This window comes from Marmota marmota, unplaced genomic scaffold (genome assembly GCF_001458135.2).
Source record: "Marmota marmota marmota unplaced genomic scaffold, marMar, whole genome shotgun sequence".
In the NCBI taxonomy this organism is placed as follows: domain Eukaryota; kingdom Metazoa; phylum Chordata; class Mammalia; order Rodentia; family Sciuridae; genus Marmota; species Marmota marmota.
Window position 1 is genome coordinate 13,438,279 of NW_025999900.1, and position 20,100 is coordinate 13,458,378.

Below are 20,100 nucleotides of genomic sequence, written 5' to 3' on the forward strand. Positions count from 1 at the left end.
GTCTTATAATGAAAGAATAATGCACAGAATCATGATTAATTATGGCATTAAGCATGAGGGCATGAAAAAGCCAATCGACAAAAATTGATGTGTAAAGTTTGTAACTAAAGTGAATTGTGAGCATTTGATAATTCACAGCACAGAGATGCAGATGATGATGAATGCTTTATAACAAGAGCAAGACTACGCCAGAGCAGAATGCTGTAAGGGAAGAGTGCCACGAAAAGACGGGTCTGCAGAAAATGAATATAATGTGAATGAAATGAAGGAGAATTCCAGAAGATGTAAACCATTATGTGAGTTATATCTAAGAATGACTGTGATTTTCTTGGAAAGAAGTGGAAATTAAAACAATATCTCTCTGTATGTGTATATGTGAATATACACATATTTAGTCAGATGAATATAGACGTACAACTACATAAACAGGTATACATTTCTATATCCTTTAGCAACAAATACACGAACATAAATACTACAAATGCAATACCATTTATAATCACTTAAAACAAATATATATTTTTTATATAGAAACTATATATTTTATGTAGAGATACTATTTTTTACTTTTTTCTTCATTGTCAGTTTTGGTAGGCATCTGTCAGTTTTGTTTTTCTTTAAAAATAAATATATGATGCTTGAGTGTGTGTGTGTGTGTGTGTGTGTGTGTGTATTTAATTTATCTCAAAGGGGGAAAGAGAGAGCAAGAGTTCTCTGTTCATAATAAAAGTTCAACGTAGAGCAGACTGTACCAGTAGGTTTTATTATTTGCATTTAACTAATGATACTTAGATATTAGAATACAAAACTTAGATGTGAGAGTTTTGAACTCAAGAAGCTTGACATTTATGTCTTTATATGATAGCATTTTTCATGTTGAAATAGAAGCATGGTCTAATTAGTAGGAATCAAATAAACACTTGATTTTGAATTTAGTCTTCTTTGGCTAATCAGGGTTTCCTTAGTTTGTGGTGAGAATAAAAAGTCCTATATTTCTTTTAATGTAAGGATATGATATCTAATTGAAATCTTAAAAACAAATATATTTAAAAACTTAGAATTGCACCTTAATCTTTTCAAATGTGAGAATGACTGAATGAAACTGATAAGGTATTCTCCAGATTAATTATCCTCACCCATAAGTAACATACATGACAAAATGAGCTAAAAAGTGCGTTTTTAAAATTTTTTTTTACTGTTTTCCAATTCTCTATTGGGTTTTAAGTGGCACCAACAATATAATGATGCTTTTTTTTTTTTTTTTTAAGGCAAGATATCTCTAGGAAAGTTTCCCTGTGAGCTGATCAGCAATTTGAAATAGCTATTCAAAAAAAGGAAAGAAAAATCTGGCCAGATCAATAAATGTGCTGCAGTGAAATCAAGGAATAATTTATCTTTCTTAGAAGTTTAGTACCAGTTTATTTCTTTCTTAGGTTGCAGCTAATCCATAGATCTAGACTAACTGCATGATAAATTTTAATCTTGGCATGTTCACACAATAGATCTCTTAATAATGAGAAGCACATCTCTCACACAATCTGTGCTGAATCAAATGTTTAGCAGAACTAGGTAAAGCTTCCCCTAACTCACTGCTCATTGACAATTTCTAAGAGAGAAAGAATCGCTAGACAATTGAAACAAATGCACCACTTGAGAAAGTATCTGGCATCACATTAAGTCCCAGGAAAAAGAAAAATGTTTCTGCTTTTCTGACCTGTCTCTTGGCTCCCACCACCTAGCCTAGTGATGATTACTCATCTGCAGTTAATTTTTGCTTCCACTGAAAATGTGGGGAAAACTGCAAAGAATAGGGGTGGTTATGAGTTTGTGTTTATATTTGAACAATAAAAAGGGAGGGCTTGGCATAAAGATTTATTTTTTATTAATAATCTTAATTAAATTAGTAAGTACTAGGAATATTTAGAATATAGTAGTCTCCAGTTTTGATATGTTTCAAAACCTTCAGTGGATGCCTGAAACCATGGCTGGTACTAAAACCTATATATACTGCTATTTTTCTTTAGATACAGAGGTGTGAGGAGTTTTTTTCATAAATTAAGCCCCAAAAGAGACAGAAACAATAATGGAAAATTTATCACAGTATATCAAAAGTTATGTGAAAGTTATATGAATGTGGTCTTGCTTAAAATATACTGTACTCTAATTCCTATTGTAACAATGTGAAATGCTACAAGGCCTATGTGAAATGATTAAGTGAGATAGAATGGTGTAGGCATTGTAACCCTTGAGATACAGCATTAGGATTCCTTGAACACCAACATTAGGATTCCTTAGCAGGCACTCAGATGGCTGCCATGGGTACTAAGTGACTAATGTGCAGGTAGCAGATCAGTGTGGACACACTAGACAAAGAGATGATTCACATCCCAGGTGGGATGGTGCAGAGTGACACAGGATTGCATCACTCTATTCAAAAGAATGCACAGTTTAAAACTAATGGACGGTTTATTTCTAGAACTTTCCAGTTAATATTTTTCATATAATTGACTTCAGGTAAATGAAATTTCAGAAAGCAAAACCACTGATAAAGGGAATCTATTGTGGTATTGAAAATGTAGTATCTGTATACCCTAACAGCTAAAAATCATTGTAATCCTTCCCTTCTTTTTATTTACCATGCCCAAATTCTCACTGTTTGGTAGCCAAAGAGCACACTAATTTTCTTAATTCCTTCTCTGTGTTACATCAATTTCAGTTTCATTTTTTGGTAGGTAGGTGGGGTTATTATTTTCATTCTGCTTACAGAGGACACAGCCATTTTCAAAATTACCCCAAAACAGTAGTGACTTTTTATACCACTTTATTTTATTGTCAGTTGTGACTTGTAATAGTTTAAGGGAATTTTATGTCTATTTCGACTGAGCAGATTTATTTGAATACTGTCAATATAGATATCTAATCAGTAATATTTGCTTTTAAATGGTCACATAATTTTAAGGATCACCTCATATTCACCACCATACCTTACTATTATAACTTTTGTATATTTCCTTTTAGAAATTTTTCTTGTGGTTACAAAATTAACTCACTATATGTAGAGAATTCCAAAGCTTGCTTTTATTCATCACGACCTGTATTATGTATGTCCTTTCTCCTCTGCACATGTGGCTGTCCATCATAATTTAGAGGATATGTGTATCAAATTCTCTAGTTTTGTTAACTTCTGCTGACAACTAGGTTATTTATTGTATGTGTCTGCATATGTATTTGGATTTTGTAAAAAAATTACATTTTTGCAAATATTGATCTACTTTCTAGAAAATTATTTTCTTTTTAAAAACTACATTATCTGATTATTTAGTAAGACATTTCATAATCAGCATATTTCATAGTTCAAAGGGTCACTATAATTCCATCAAAAGCACCATCTTGTAGTCAAAGTTAAGAAATTACACAAAAGAAAAAACAGGGATTTAAAAAAATTGTATATATATAAAGGGCACAGGGGCCAATCTGAAAGAGATCCTCATGACCAAATTTTGAATAACTTGATGAACAAAATAAATGATACTATTTCACTATAACCCAAATAATAAAATATATCTCCATGATTTTGTACATATATAAATAACTAATTGAATAAATAAATGAATTGGGTAAAAGTAAAAATTATTTCTTCATTAATTATTTCAATTAGTAAAATATACAGTAAATGAAAGAAGTAAAAAAAAAAATCATTAGCTCACCACTGTAATAAATACCATAGATCAAATCCCTGAAGGCGATCAAATTAGTGAGCAAAAATATAGTGGTCAGAAGAAGGATTTTTCCACAAACACTGTGCAACAGAGAGAATAATATACTGCCAAAGATGCCTATGTCCTAGATAGCAAAACCTGTATATGAATGTTACTTACATGGCAAAGAAAAATTAAGGTTGGGAATGTATTTTAAATTGCTAATCTTGCTAATTGGTTGACCTGAAAACTAGGAGATCATCCTAGATTATCTGAGTGGGTACCCTTTAATCACGATGAAGAGGAGGTCAGAGCTAAGCAGTGTGAGAAGGGCGTGATCTGTCATTTTTGACTTTCAAGATGGAGATTCTTCCTGAGCCTGCAGAAAGGAGCTGAGCCCTGCTGTACCCTAATTTTCTTCCAGTCAGACCTGTGTCTAAAAATACAGCAGTGCAAGATAACTAATGTACTATTTTAAGCTAAATTTTCTGTAATCTATTATGACAGCAATAGAAAATTGACACAATTATGAATTACATGAGAAATAAAGGTTTATGGTAGAGAATCCTGACAAACGCCACCTTCGCTAAGTGATCCAGATTAACATTGCCATTAATGTGTCTCCATGATGCACATATGTATCATGTGCTGAGAGTTCCATCATGTCTGTGGCATTCTTCTCGGTGAGACAGGATCTTTAGTTATAAGAAAACAGCAGACAGAGCAATTAAGAGATATTCATAAGTAAATGACCAGTACTCCTTGAACATACCAAGGCTATGAGAGACAACCATCACAGACTGTAAAAGACAAGGGAGACATGAAAACTAGATCCAATGTAGGATCCCAGAATGAATTCTAGAACAGAAAAAGGGCATGACATCCAAAAAAAATCTATATTTTTGTTTACTCAGTGTTGTAAAACATTCAGTCTTAGTTTTGATAAATGTTCTGTAGCCATGTTATATGTTGGCATAATGAGAAGCTAGGTGGAGGGCCAATGGGAATTCTATATTCTTTTGCAATTCTTTGGTAGTCTAATAGTGTATCAAAATGTACATATAAATAAAATATATTCATATGCACATATATTAAAAGGTTCAGAAACAGTATAGTAACATTGGTCTAAAATTAGCATTATTTTCTTGTGCTTGCTAGAGAAAGTATGCTTTTAAATTACACTTTAATGAAAAATATCCTAATACTCTTCAACATCCCTGAACAGTTAATTTTACTTTCTATTCCTGGAAGATTCTAAGCCTCTTTGGCTTTTCTGTATGCTCAAGTGTGTGTTTAAAGTTTTCCTTAGTCTTAGCTATTTCATTGATGACATTAGTCACTAGTACTTTGTACGCCTCCCATTAGAAACTTTTTAGGCTTTGTTGGTGATGTTTACTATTATTTTGTACTTTAAGGTGATTTTTTCCATATTATTTTCTCTAAAATTATATTTTTTATCTGACTTTAATTTATTTTCTGAATGATTGTGCATTATTTTTTTTTGCCAGGTAGAACTAAAAGTCACAACCCCCAAATCTGAAATTTGTAATATGAATATTAGTCTTGGTGCAGACTCTCCCTATAAGATTTTAACATTGAACCATATTTTTCAAGGACAAGGATTTTGCAAATTTACAGAAATATACAAGGGATTAAAGAGACTTATCAGATAAGCTAAATTTAAATTGCCTGATAACTTTAAATGAGAAATTCTCTTTAAAGGTCTACCTTGGGAGCTGCTCCAATTCCCATCACACTTGGGCCGCTTCTTTGCTGGATCCCCGTAACTCTTTGCCTTCAAATATACCCCACCTTTCTCTCCACACCCCAGTTGCCTTCTCCTACAACATGAGATGCTTTTTTATCATCTGCTTCCTTGAGAGTTACAAAAATTAAAAATGAGATTATTGGTTGTTTGCTTTGGGTTATTAGTAGCTGGTCAATGGGAGAGCATGTGGACCATGAAAGTATTCATTTGAGGCTATAAAATCTTGGCATTTTCCTTATGTAAAACAGAAACATGAAGAGACCAACATAGACATATAGTGCTCCTGCATAAGGATCTCTAGCTCCACTTTGCCTTAATGTGACAATATGAGAGATCCCATGTAATATGTAGAATTTCACCATTTGCTTATATGATAACCAGAATCACTGTTATCATAATCATTCATGTCTAGAAATGATGTACTTTAATGGACAAATGAGTTTAAGTTAGGATAAAGTTTTGACAACAGTGGGAAGAGGCAGGGTATCAGAAAGAACACTAAATTCAAACTAAATTGGTTCAAATTTTACATGTTGGATGAATTTGGGGAAACTGAATAATCACTCTGGACCTCAATTAAATTGTGTCTTAAAAATTAAGAGATGAGGGGCTGAGGTTGTAGCTCAGTGGTACAGAGCTTGCTTTGCATGTGTGAGGCACTGGGTTCAATCCTCAGCACTACATAAAAATAAATAAAGATATTGTGTCCATCTACAACTAATATAAACAAAAAACTAAGAGATGAGCATGGTGGAGGAGAATTGTGAGGCACTAAGCAACTCGGGAAGACCCTGTCTCTAAATAAAATACAAAATAGGACTGGGGATGTTGCTCAGTGGTCAAGTACCCCTGAGTTCAATCCCTGATAACCCCCATCCCCCCAAAAAAATTTAAGAGATGATTAATGAAATAAATTGTGTGTTCTCACAATACTGTGTATCTACACATATATCTTTTGATATTGTTTAGCTTTGACAATATTTATAAAAATTCAGTAGAAATATTATGTTGAGTTCTACACATGATTCATTAAAAGGTACAGTAAGTAAGAAAGTAAATCATCCCAGTACAGGTAGAAACCACCTTAATTTTCAGTTTTTGTCTAAGAGCATAGGGATGAAGGAAGAGAGGGAGAAGGATAAGGAGAGGGGATGAACAAGAGGTAGAGGGGGAGAGAGAAAGGGGAAAGAGAGAAAGGGAAAGAGAAAATGAAAATGAAAGAAAGCCAGCTCTGAGTTCAAATCAAGACTAAAAATTTGTAGCCACATGACCTTGGGCAAAAATTTTTTTAAACAAATCTGTACTTTCTTTACGGGTCAAATGAGTCCCTGATGATTGAGATGAGCAATACATGTAAAGCATCTATCTTAGTATATGATACATAGATCCCAGCTTTAATAAATGTTAGTTTCATCACTATTTCTAAGTATTGGTAATAGTTATCTCAGTATGGGGCCAGGTAGAAAATTAACACAGAGAAATTAATTACATAGGATTTAAAACATTTTGCAAACACTTTTACTTTTTTTCTAGTCAATAAGGACAAAATGATTAATTTAGATTTAATTCATAATACTACCAATAGATAAGAAATTTATTTAATATATAAATATGTTATATATGTGAGTCATTAGAATGAGAAAAAATACAGAAAACAAAGATGTGTGTATCCAGATACTGGAAAAGAATTTATTTAAGCATGAAAATATCCTGCACACACATACAAGAGATTACAACTGGCAATTTAATTATGAGTGGGAAGGAACTGGCAAAATAATTACTTAAGAGTAACTGCAGGTAAAATCTGTCTCTCTGAGTATCTATTGCTCATCTATCATTTTTTTTCCTTTTCCACTCCAAATGATTATAAACCCTTTAACTGAGCTGACATGAAAAAGCCTTCCGTGTGCCTTTCAAGTAGTAACATTTGAGAAAAGGGGACATATTTAATTATACAAAATTTTAGACACATTTTTTATAACATTTGGTTTTAATGTTGTCACCACTTAAATGGATTTCTAAAAATAGTATAGGAATGGAGACAATGCAATAGCAAAAATATGTACCATGGAAATGATGATGTAAAAAGTTAGAAAACTCCGATTTAATATTTGAATGGTGGAAAGAAAACTCAATGTAAATATGCCTTCAATTTAAGCTACTTTCTCATATTAGACTTCTCTTAAGTTTGCTTTTTTTCCCTCCTACCCTCAGAGATATCAATTGATATATATTTAGTGTCCACTAATGGTGGACAGTGATATATCTGTGGTTTGTACAACTCAAAGAAAGAACTTTTATGTAAAATAAATATTTTCATTAAATATCAGTGTGGTATGATAATTTTTTAATCCAAAAAAGTCACTTGGAATCCATGCAGCATTGTTTCACTTTTCTTTTCAGCTTGGTACAGGGATAGAAGGTAATAAAATATATGCCAGTACCCATCTTTTCCTGAAACATATATCACAGTGTGCAAAGGGATAGAAGGTAATCAAATATATGCCTGTACCCATCTTTTCCTGAAGACACATATCATAGTGTGCAAAGTTGCTTGTCTTGTTTGAGGATTCAGGGAACCAACTAGAGAAGACAGGGTTCTTCACCACAGTTTGCAGTTTGGTTTAGGTCGATTGGTCTTGGCTCCTTGATTCATCCAATTACACAGAAAAAGAGATTTTAAACCTTTTACACCTTTTGCAGAACAGGATTGACATGTTTTCCTTTTTATCTATAGGGATGCAAAACAACAATAACCAAAAGGGTTTCCTGAAAGCACCGTTCATACATCCTGATAGAAGAAAATTGTCCTACGATGCCTTTTTTTAAAAATAAATTCTCTCTCCCCTACACCCCCTTCGCACATTGGCTTTGCATCTGAGGAAAACCGGGAGTGCTTATATAAATGAATGTGTTACATTAGCAAGGTCTTTTCCACCTATCAAAGTCTATAAATCCTATGCCTTCCTGAGATAAGGATTATAATGAGAAAATGACTCTTGACAATGGTCAGTGTCTTGCATGCAATTGAACCCATCTGGCCTAATGTGTCCCTTTCCATCAGCTCTAAATTTCAGTGTCTATGTTTTATACCCCCAAGAAGAAAATGCCAACGTATTTTTAGAGGACTGTTGTCTTCCTTTCCCTTGCCCTCCTCTCCCCTCTCCTCTCCTCCTACTTTTCTTTTCTTTTCACTTTTACTATGCTCAGAGTTAATTAAAAGACCTTTTTACTAACTCAATATGTAAATGTTACCCAAATGGAGAAGTTTTGGAGTCACAGTAGATACTGGCATGATTAAAATAGAATACCAGGAGCTATTTTAGACCTAGTGTGTTTCTTTCCTTTCACATTTTAATCTTCATCATTCATCTTTATCTTGTCACATGAGCATATTACTGTGGCAGACTTGTTTCTGAAAAGATATAAATGTGAAATGGTGTCTTGTCATTACCATGCTTATATTGTTTGAGTCGCTTTCCATTTAAAATCATCATCATTTAGGAAAAGTAATTTAAAAAAATGATTATAAATATTAGGCTTAACCACACATATGTTTGTTTATGCGTATCTGCATATGTGGGGGCAACTTATGAATTATCTGATTGCATTATCTGCTCTTTGTTAATCTACCATCTAAACCCTACACTTGTATAAATTTCACAGTGGTTTTTATTTTACAGTTAGAGCTCACCATCTTTTTATTATTTAAATCATATTTTTGCTAGATTTTATTCACAACAGAAGGTTTATATATTATTATCTTTTTGCAATTTTTGACTTATCTTTCATATTTTATGTCCATCTATCTCCTTAAAGAAAATTTAGCCTCTGGTAAATATTCCTGGCCCCGGAGAGGACAAAACCCTCTGTCCCCTGAGGAAATGGTCCTCTTGGAAAAGTATTTCTTATCTCCAGTTGAATTATCAAACCAATTCCATAATTATCAATTTAAATGATGAATAATCACCATGCTTTATGAATGATATAATATATATTCAGGTATATAGTATACTTTCTTTACATGATTGCAACACAAATTAACTCATTTAATTAAATAAATGTACCTGATGCGAAACTAAGGGTATTTAAATAAGCCCTGGACCTGTACAAGGAAAGGGTAAGGAAATGACATGACTGGTAGACACAATACTATAAAAGCAATAAATCTAGTGAATTTAGTTCATTCTTAGGTGCTTGGGTATGTTCTCCAGGAGAAGGCTAATGGACAGAGATGTTTTAAACATTTTTTTCTCATAATTACTTGAAATACATTTAAGGTTTTGGTTATCTTTCTTTTTTTGGGTCATTGACTTCTTTTGGGTTTATTAGCCCACCATGAATGCTGTTTGGCATTTTAATAAGTAAATCTCTGAGAAAACCAATATGGGAAAGAATTTGCTAAATTCTTCTCTGACATGTGAGCAATATTGATAATATAGGGTCAGTGTGATTATATCCTGTGCCTTTGCATTTCATATCACTTCAGCCTGAAATCCTCCTTCCTTTCTGATACTCCTTTGCTGGTGTTATTTCACAAAGTGAGTATCAATATAAATCCAATTCTGTCACTAGCAGATGGATAAATGATACAGCTGTGTAAAGTGAATGACTTGCTCAAAGTTGCACATCTAAAAATAAATGGGAATTATTTAGTTATGTGCCTAAATCCTCCTTGAATTTAATCTCCATTTAATCTCTCTTTAATTTTCTTTCTTTTTTTTTAAAGGAAGGAATTTTTTTAATACCTTTATTCTATTTATTCATTTGTATGTGGTGCTGAGGATCGAACCCAGGGCCTCACATGTGCTAGGCCAGCACTCTACCACTGAGCTATCACCCCAGCCCCTCTTTAATTTTCTAATCTACAGTCTTTCTGTAGGTCAGAAACTGAATACAATTCTACTTTTTGTATCCAGAATTCATAGAGTGTTTAGAGTTTAGAAGTATTTAATAATGTTTGTTGAGGAACTCTTTACAAGGAGCTGATTTAGATAACAACACTTCTGATGTCCTCCTTGTTCTCTCAGACCTAGTTTATACCACTGTCATATTTGCTAGATATAGTGCTTGGAAAGTGAGATAGAAAGTAAATTGCAATGAGATGCCGATAAATGATATCTGAATATGTATTTTCATTGAAGTCATGAGCTATGTTCTGAATATATGCATCCCTCTCAGATTCATGTGTTGAAATTCTAACATCTCCAATGTGATGGGATTAAGATGTTTTAGAGGTGCTTAGGTCATGAAGGTGGAGCCCTTATGAATGGGATTAATACCATAGTAACAAATCCAAGAAGGTTTATTTGCTTCTTCCATCATGTGAAGATACAGCAAGAAGGCACTTCTTGAATCTCTTGATATTCTGAAACTTCAGCTTCTTTCTAATGTCCATAAGCCATTCAATCCATGGTAATTTGTTAAAGCATTCCAAATAGACTAGGACAGAAAATTGATCCTCGGAGTGGGGGATTCTGCAACAAATACCTAAAAAAGCTGCTTCAGGGCTGAGTAACAGTGGAGGCTAGAACAGTTTTGAGATGCATTTTAGAAAAAGTCAACATTGCTTTGAAAAGACAATTAAGATGAGGGCTTAATAAGAGGGGAGCTGGAGAGAAACCTTCAGTCATCTTAGATAATGCATGAGTAATCCTAAAAAAATGTTGGTGGAAATGTGGATAGTAAAGGGCATTCCATGACATCTTAGACAGATATGAAGAACATATTATTGGACAGGGAGGCAAAGGCCACCCTTGTCATAAAGTGGTTAATAACTTGGACCAGTTATGTTCACATCATAGTATTTTGTGGAAGGTAGAACTTGTGAGCAATAAAAGGCTATTTGCCTAAAGATTTCTTTTCTTTTCTTTTTTTTTTTTTTGGTACCAGGCTTTGAACCCAGGGATGCTTAATCACTAAACTTAACTACATCTCCAGCCCTTTTTTATTTTTTAATTTGGGAAAGGTTCTTGCTAAGTTGCTTAGGTCCTTGCTAAATTGCTGAGACTTCCTTTGAACTTGTGATGTTCCTGCCTCAGCCTCCAGAGTCTCTGGGATTATGGGTGTTCACCACCATGCCTGGAGTAATTTCTAGATGATGTGTTAAAAGCATTGTCTGGCCTTACTTGAATATTTGTTGTAAGATCTGAGAGGAACAATTCAGGGTGGAAGTTTAAATCAAAAGAGAAGAAGGATTTAAAAATCTGAAAAGCTCTCTGCTTATCCATATTGACGGGGATGAGAAAGGGTATTTGGGAGAGAACAAGGATGTGACGAAGCAACTGCTTGATGAAGTTAGTGTGGATCTGCTATCTCACCAGAAGCCTGGTGCTATTCATTAAGACAACGGAAGAAAGACCCCAAGGGCATTTCAGAAGTCCTGAGGAGGGGATTCCCTTCCCATTACAGATCCAGAATGCAAGGTCCTGGGAGTGGGGAGGGGCCAGGAACAGTTTCAAGGCTCCACTCACTCAATTTTAGCACCACACTGTGCTCCTTTTCCACCCCACCTGAAGCCTCAGTGGGCTCCTGGGAGGGACAGGATGCAGGAGCCATAGCTACAGAGACCACAGGTGGGCAACCTTGCATGGTAAATCTACTGTAGCATGCAAAGTTAATGAGTTGTGGAAGTATTGAAACTCCCACCTAGATTTTAAAGGATGCAGCTACTCTGGTGGCAGGTTCACTACAGAGAGTCTCTACTAAGTGGAGTTGTGTGACTGTGGCCATCCTTATAATTCCAGATTGATAGAGCTACCTTTATATGACTGTAGTCTAGGAGGGCTTTGGGTACCCAGGCTCAACCTATGACAGATATAGGGTGGGCTCTGCCCACTATAGCCATGGAAACAGGAGGACTGGGAGCCTTAGGGGACTCCCTACTCCTATGTGTCTAGAAAGCTGGTTATTGTGTCAAATAAAAATATTCTTGAGCCTTAACGTTTTGAACTTGGCTTGGAACCTATAGTCCTTTCCATCTCTTCTGTTTTTCCTATTTAGAAGGGGAATTTCTGACCTATGCCTGGCCCTCCATTATATTATAAAAGCATATAACTTGTTTGATTTCTTAGATTCACAGCTGGAGAGAAGTTTGCCTCAGCATGAAAATATACTTTGAGTCACACCCAAGTCTGATTTAAATGATGTTTAGATGAGATTCTGGACTTTGAAATTTTGGGTTGATACTGGAGCAAGACTTTGGGGGCTATTGAGATGGAATGAATGCATTTTGAATATAAGAACGACATTAATTTAGGCAGGGATAGAATGCTATGGTCAATTGATTGTGTCCTCACACCTGCCCCAATTTATATGTTAAAATTCTAATAACCTCAGTGTGATGGTGTTCAGAGGTTGGGACTGGATGCTGATTAGGACATGAGGATTGAGCCCTCAGAATTGAGATTAATGTCCTTCTAAAGAGCCCCTACAGTACTCTGTAATCCCCTTTTCCTTAAGAGGATGCAGTGGGAAGAGCACAGTCCATAACCGGGAAGAAGTTCCTCACCATGCACCTGATCACAGTGTATGAGAACTAGCTGCAAGATGCCAGGAGATAGAAAAGTCAGATAGTTATAGGATTGCACAGAGTGAAATTTATTTGGGTACTCATGTACAGAAATATGTCTTGGGTGACAGAAAAACAGGCAGAACCCATGATTTGGGTCAGAAGTAGCTTACATAATAGTCAAGGTAAAAGTTACTTAATCCAATCTTGAATTAACTTGATTAGCTCAAGCTCATATCAAAGATGCCAGGCACATTCCTGGATGTGGCAGTGCCAGGGTATGGTTGCAAAAATCCACATACTACTCCGATGGTTTTGTCTATTTTTATTATGCTTTGGCCAGGGTTACACAGGAGCAGTCATGACATTCCAGACACAAGATGGCTATAGTCACATCAAGTTGGGTACCTATATCTCAGGCTTCAGAATTTCTGTTGCATTTTGTTACATGTCTTGAGTATATTCTGTTAAGATTTATACAGAAATTTATAGTGTTAACAGGATTATTGCTTATGGAATGAAATAGTAGTCTTACTGAATTAAAACAAAAATCTAAAATAAGCCTAAAAAATAAAATATATTAATCCATTCTGTAATGTTGAGAATAAATATATTCATATTGTATGTATATATAAATCGTATATTATGTGGATATAAAACCATTTTAAGTAAGGTAGAATGACTAAAATTGGTTAAATTATAGAATATAGGATGATGTTTACTACCTGTGTGACTATGAGACAAAGGTCATTGGGTTTGTCACTCAGAAAAAAACTCTTGATTAATCCAGGTTTCTTCTTTGTATGGCAACAACCAAAATTATATATAGTCTAAAAGAGTAATTGGTATGGTAATTGCTCTGCATTTGAATCCAGTTGCGTTTATCCAATCAAGATTCTCCTAAATAGACTTCATCATGTCAGAATAGTGACATTAATTCATTAGTTTTAAATGAAATGGATGAACTAAACAAGCCATCCTGATGAAAAATGCCCAAATTTACATGTAAATATATACAACAAGTTATACTTTAACTAAAGACTCTTTCCATGGAAATGCATCCTTCCTTTAAGTTCTTTTTTATTTGCAATAGAATTAAATCTGAGTTTGCAATGTTAGTAAAAAGACAATTACATTAATTTTATTATTATTCTTTTGACTTGCTTTAATCTCTTTTTAAATATCTGTTTTGTTGCATCTAAATTTTTGTTGAGTTCTTGGTTACCTGGTTTGAATTTAAATCAGGGCATGACTTCATAAATCTTAATAATAGTCAAATGTTCAATGTAGTAGTGATGTACAGAATGAAATATGAATCAGAGAAAGTAATTTTGAAAAACCCCAAACTCGTCAAGTTTTGCATCTACAAGCACAATATATGTTACCATTTCTTTAGCACTCTGGCAATTCAGTGTTTGTTTGTTTTTTAAATTTCACTTGAATTAATGAACAAGCCCATGTTTAACATGGTCTTATTTCCATTTTCTTTTTGTGTGTGTATATATGCACACACATAGACACACATTCTTTCTCTCTCTCTCTATATATATAAACATTAGATATCTATCTATCTATATATGTGCAGTATATATATATATATATATATGGAATGAAATATATATATATATATATATATTTACAAATTTATTTAGAGATAAATTTATATATATTTATAAATTTATTTAGAGATACTGATTTGTAATTTACTAAAGAGTATTCTTAATACTGAGTGTTTTCCAAAGTACTAGCTCTATTTTATTAATTATATACATGTAATTCTCATGATTAGTTGATAAAGTGGTCATTTTATTATACTTATACTATGTTAAAATATCCTGTCTTAGGGTAAGTTCTTAGGCCAAGGCCATATAACTTGTAAGAGATGGATCTTGGGTTATAGCAAGGTAATATCTGTTTCTAGGCAGTGTTCTTAATTACAGTGTCACAATCATGGAGATGAAGAAGTGTGATTTAGTATAAGCAGCTGGAAAATGCCCTAGGAATATAACTCAATGTCACAGAAAAGTTTTTCCATGGTATTACATTCCATTGGAATTTCTGCCTTCTCTAAATTCTCGTATGACATTTTTTTTCTCTTTTATTCTTTCATCCCTGAATACATGTATGTTACCGATTTAAAAACGCAATCTTATTCTGAATAGACTTTCACATCCTAAGGAGCCTGCATCTGCTCCTCTCCTTTTCTTAGAACTCAAAAGGCAGTGAACATGGGCATTGGGTAGGGTTATTGACACTGATGATAGAACTGAAGGTTGACTTCCACTCCTTTAATCCTAATACATTTCAAACCTTGCTGTTTAAATGACTCTCTGTCCTCATGTTTATCTGACATCCTTTGTTGACTTACAATTCTTTGCACATGGAACATGTCACTCTGGGTTTAGTCTAATCCCAGTAAGGTGATAAATGTTTTTGCTTTCTCAACCTTTTTTTAAAAAATTGACTATTGCTTGTAATTAATAGATGGACAAGAGGGCTGGCCAATTTTTGTGTTATATAGATATTTACCTTGTAAATGTCTATTATAGACATTCAAGCATATTAATGTGTGTTTGACTCTAACCAATTATTTCATCAAAATAATTTGGAACTCTTGATCTCCCAGAATCTTTGAGGATATAGGAAATAGCTTTAGGTAATTTTTCTTTCCCCCTTTCACATTGCCATCCCTTTAAAAATAGAGATATTGTCTATCTTTAGAAATTCAAACTTCTAATACAAATCATAGTACCAAGTCACTACTTAGTAATTATCTCAGTTGAATTTTATTAAAGAAAATACTCTCAACCTCAGAGATTTACCAATTTCAATCTATGTATGAATAATTTACAAAAGTACTTTTCTTCATGTCTAATGCTTACTTGGAGTCAAAGATTTTACAGACTGGTGAAAACTTTTGTTATTTGATAAATGTTTAATATTGATAGGCTAAGTTTAATAATACCAGTTTGAAACACTGAAATATGGCTCAAATGCTTAAACAACCTAATGGAATGATATAATTCATGTGGAATAAAAAGGTCTTGACATTATACAATTTTCTGGATTAAAATAAAAATAGTTCTGAAGAAAATTATAGGAAATTTTGATGAGATGTTGATAGTTTTCAAAAGCACATTTCAAAAGCACTCTGATACTCAGTTTCCTTTATTTGTAATATATTCAACTTTCAGTAAACACGTGGATTAAAATCATTGACTCTGATTAAGGATGTATACAAAACTGTTTATCTAACAGGGCTTTTCCCAGAACCTCACTTAGAAATTGCATGAGCAACATGTGGTTTGAATGTGTATAACAGTAGAATCTGAAAACCATGGGGACTCTTTTCCAGGGAAATGTATGAGTCTGGTGTTGGTGACACCCTGGAGCAACTCTTTCATTCCAGTCTGCATTCCTCTGCAAGTCTGCTGTCAAAATAATTTATTTTACCATGGAGTTTATAAAGTATCTTCAATCTATAGTGCTTCAATCAAAAGTGCTTTTGCAACTTGAAATATTTCCATTTTTATATCATTTTTCTTCTAAATAGTTGTCTATAAAGTTCCTGTCTCATGCTTTCCCATGTCTCACATTGTTCATCCTTCCCTTTCTCCATGAAGATTGACAGATGGTTTATATCAGATAAATCAAAGACAGTTTTGAATGCCTTGATGGTTGTACTCTTTCTTTCTTCCAGAAAATATTACCAAACAAAATGGATGCTACATCCGTTTACTAACAGCGAGACTTCAGGAAAGCTTGTTAACAGAGCTCCATCAGGTTTCTAGTATGTCAGCTGCTAACATTCCTAATAGGAATCCCTGGTTTTCAATATCATTGTGAGGAGTGGTTAACATAGCAAGCTTGCCTGGCACATAGCACTCCATAGGCAATGTTCCAAACCTTTTGGGTTTTATCAAATGTCCTATTATGTCCAAGGCTCTGGTTTCAGGTTAAGAACCCATGACTGATGATCCATCCTAGAATATGCTTTGGGAAGCAGACTATGTGGGTTTGACAGACCAGTGAGTTTTTTACTGTGAGCTTTTTGCTTTGCACATACTGACACTTTCCTTATCTGCTGCTTCATGAGCCCACTGCCAACTAACATTTTTAATTTCCACAAGCTTTGTCTTCCATCTTCTGTTCCTATGTAAGTTTTCCAGTTTATGATTACTGTTTCTTATTTACCAAGACCATGGTTATGTTCCCAGGGATGAAATGGAATTGCTTTGGTAAACTTGTCTTAATCATTTCTTATGGCATGCAAGTTTAGGGCATATCTGCCCTATCTGAATAAGGAAATAAATGGCTTTAATTCTGTCTGTGATGATTTTTCCCAGAGTTCCAGGACATTCTAGCATGTCCCAGTCCAACCACAAACACCACTAGTGGTTATGCCTCTGTTTCCTTTTTTCCTAATAGCACTGTACTCTCTATTATACTCTCAAGGCTTAGAAGTATTTTTTGACTGTTGTTTAACCACTAACTCCTCCACCCCTGTGATAAAAAAAAGAAAAAGATTTTTTTATAGTACTCATATTATCTTACTTTTCTCTCTGCAGCCTCCCTTTTCTGATAGCTCCTACTCCCATAAGAGATTGCCTGTCCTTCCTCATAAGCTGTGATGTTCCTCTCTCTACAGGAAAGTGATATCTCCCTGCACATGAAAGAGCTCTATGCTGAGCTATCCATTTTACCAAATACATTCTAGTGAACTTTCAAGACCTGGAAGATATGTGTTTCACACAACTGAAAGGGCATTTAGCACACTAAAGTTGAATTGCAAAAGTATGTAAGATCTTCAAGGCAAGACCTGTGTCTTAAACATCTTTTGTTTCTAACGACTGATAGAGTACTTGATGAACAGTAGACATTATATAAACACTTGATGATTCAATGAATAAATCAATAAATTTAATTTTAAAACAATTTTGTCCATAAAATATCAAGTTCATTTTAGAGGAAATTTGGGTAAAAATAGATTTATTTACATAGGCAGGAAAATAGGGAGTGAGGACAACCTACAATTATTTTTAGAATAATAAATTTTTGAAAGGTTACTTATCAGAGAGAACATTTTGGCCATTGTTTTTTTGAGATTGGCTTACTTCACTCTGCATGATATTCTCTAACTCCTTCTGTTTACCTGCAAATGTCATAATTTTATTCTTTTAATGCTGAGTAATATTCCATTGTGTATATATTACCACAGTTTCTGTATCCATTCATCTATTGAAGGGCACCTAGGATGCTTCCACAGTTTAGCTATTGTGAATTGAGCTACTATGAACATTGATTTAACTGCATTAGTATAGTATGCTGATTTTAAGTCCTTTGGGTATAGACCGAGGAATGGAATAGCTGGGACAGATGGTGGTTCCATTCCAAGTTTTCTAAAAAAAATATCCATACTGCTTTCCAGAGTGGTTTCACCAATTTTCAGTCCCACCAGCAATGAATGAGTGTGCCTTTTCCCCCACATCCTTCCCAACATTTATTGTTGTTTGTATTCTTGATAACTGCCATTATGTCTGGCATGAAATAAAATCTTAGAGTAGTTTTAAGTCACATTTCTATAATTACTAGAGATGTTGAACATTTTTTTCATATATTTGTTGATTGAATTTATATCTTCTTCTGAGAAGTGTCTGTTCAGCTCCTTAGCCCATTTATTGATTGGATTGTTTGTTTTCTTGGTGTTAAGTTTTTTGAGTTCTTTATATATCCTGGAGATTAGTGCTCTATCCGAGGTGTGTGTGGCAAAGATTTGTTCCCAAAATGTAGGCTCTCTCTTCATCTCATTGATTTTTTTCTTTTGCTGAGTTTTTTAGTTTGAGTCCATCCCATTTATTAATTCTTGATTTTATTTCTTACACTTTAAAAGGAAGATTAAAAGAAGAATAATCTTTGTAATAATTGTTAATAATAATCTAAGTAATAATTGTTAAGGAAATCTGGGCCTAATCCATGGTGAGAGACATCTTTAAAAACAAATATTCACTCCAGGCTAATTATGCATCTCTTGGTGCAAAATGGTTAAAGCTTTTAGTACCCCTGATTAATTTATAGGTCTGTCTTCTAACCAGTGATTAGAATGTAAATGGTCCTTGCTTAGGTCCTGACTAGCTTCCTGTGGAAGACAACAAATGTTAGTTGGCTTTTTTGTTACTTTTAGAATGTGGGCCAAAAAAAAAAATTTTGTTAAATAAATTGAAGCTCACAGGCTATAATGATTGCAGTGCTTGTTATTCACCAGAAATCGGTTGTTACCGTTGCTACATATTTCCCAGGCTTTATACGGTTTTTGCAATTTACTCTTCATAAACATTGAGTCACTGCCCCCTTTTTAAAAATCTTGGGTTGCTCTAGGCTCTTTAAAATGTTCCAACCCAAGGAAGTATGAAAAAAGTGAATTAAAGTCCAAAAAAGAATATCCCACAAGGATTGTCTTTTCACTGATGATGATTCTAAATTCCTGAGGTTTTATGTCTACTAAAAACAGAAACCAAAATATGAAACTGGTTTTCACATCTAGGTACCATCTAGGTGGTTGGAAATGATAGAGCCTTTGAGCAAAATGGCCTGCAGGACCTTTGATGTGTCATGAAAGATTACTCTTCTTAGAAGACTGAACTGTACCTACAGGACAGATTGAAAGTGGGGAAGAAAATGTGTAGCTTTTTATTAGGCTCACCTGAAAATATATAGGTTGCTTTTCCTAAAGTCCAATTTGCAGTTCAGAAAGAAAGAAAAATAAATATGTAATTTTAGACCAGTGAGGTAAATGTTTTGATGGCCATATGATATGTTATGATAATTAAGTGAAGCTGTCTTGGGGTGTCATGGTGGCTTCCTTGAAGAAGAATCCTTCAAAATTTCAAACGTAGGTTTTAAAAATTATTTTCAAAAAAATGTTCCCTTCTCATCACCTCTATTTTTGGCATCTTAGTTTAAATCTTCATCATTTCTTACATGGATCAGTGAAATAACCTCAAAACAAATGACTTGGTTTCTTTCTCTCCCATCAGGCAGCTGCCACAATGATCCTTGAGACATTTAAATTATATCACATAATTTTGCACTCAAAATCTTTCAGTTTAAAGTTAAAGTTCCCAGGG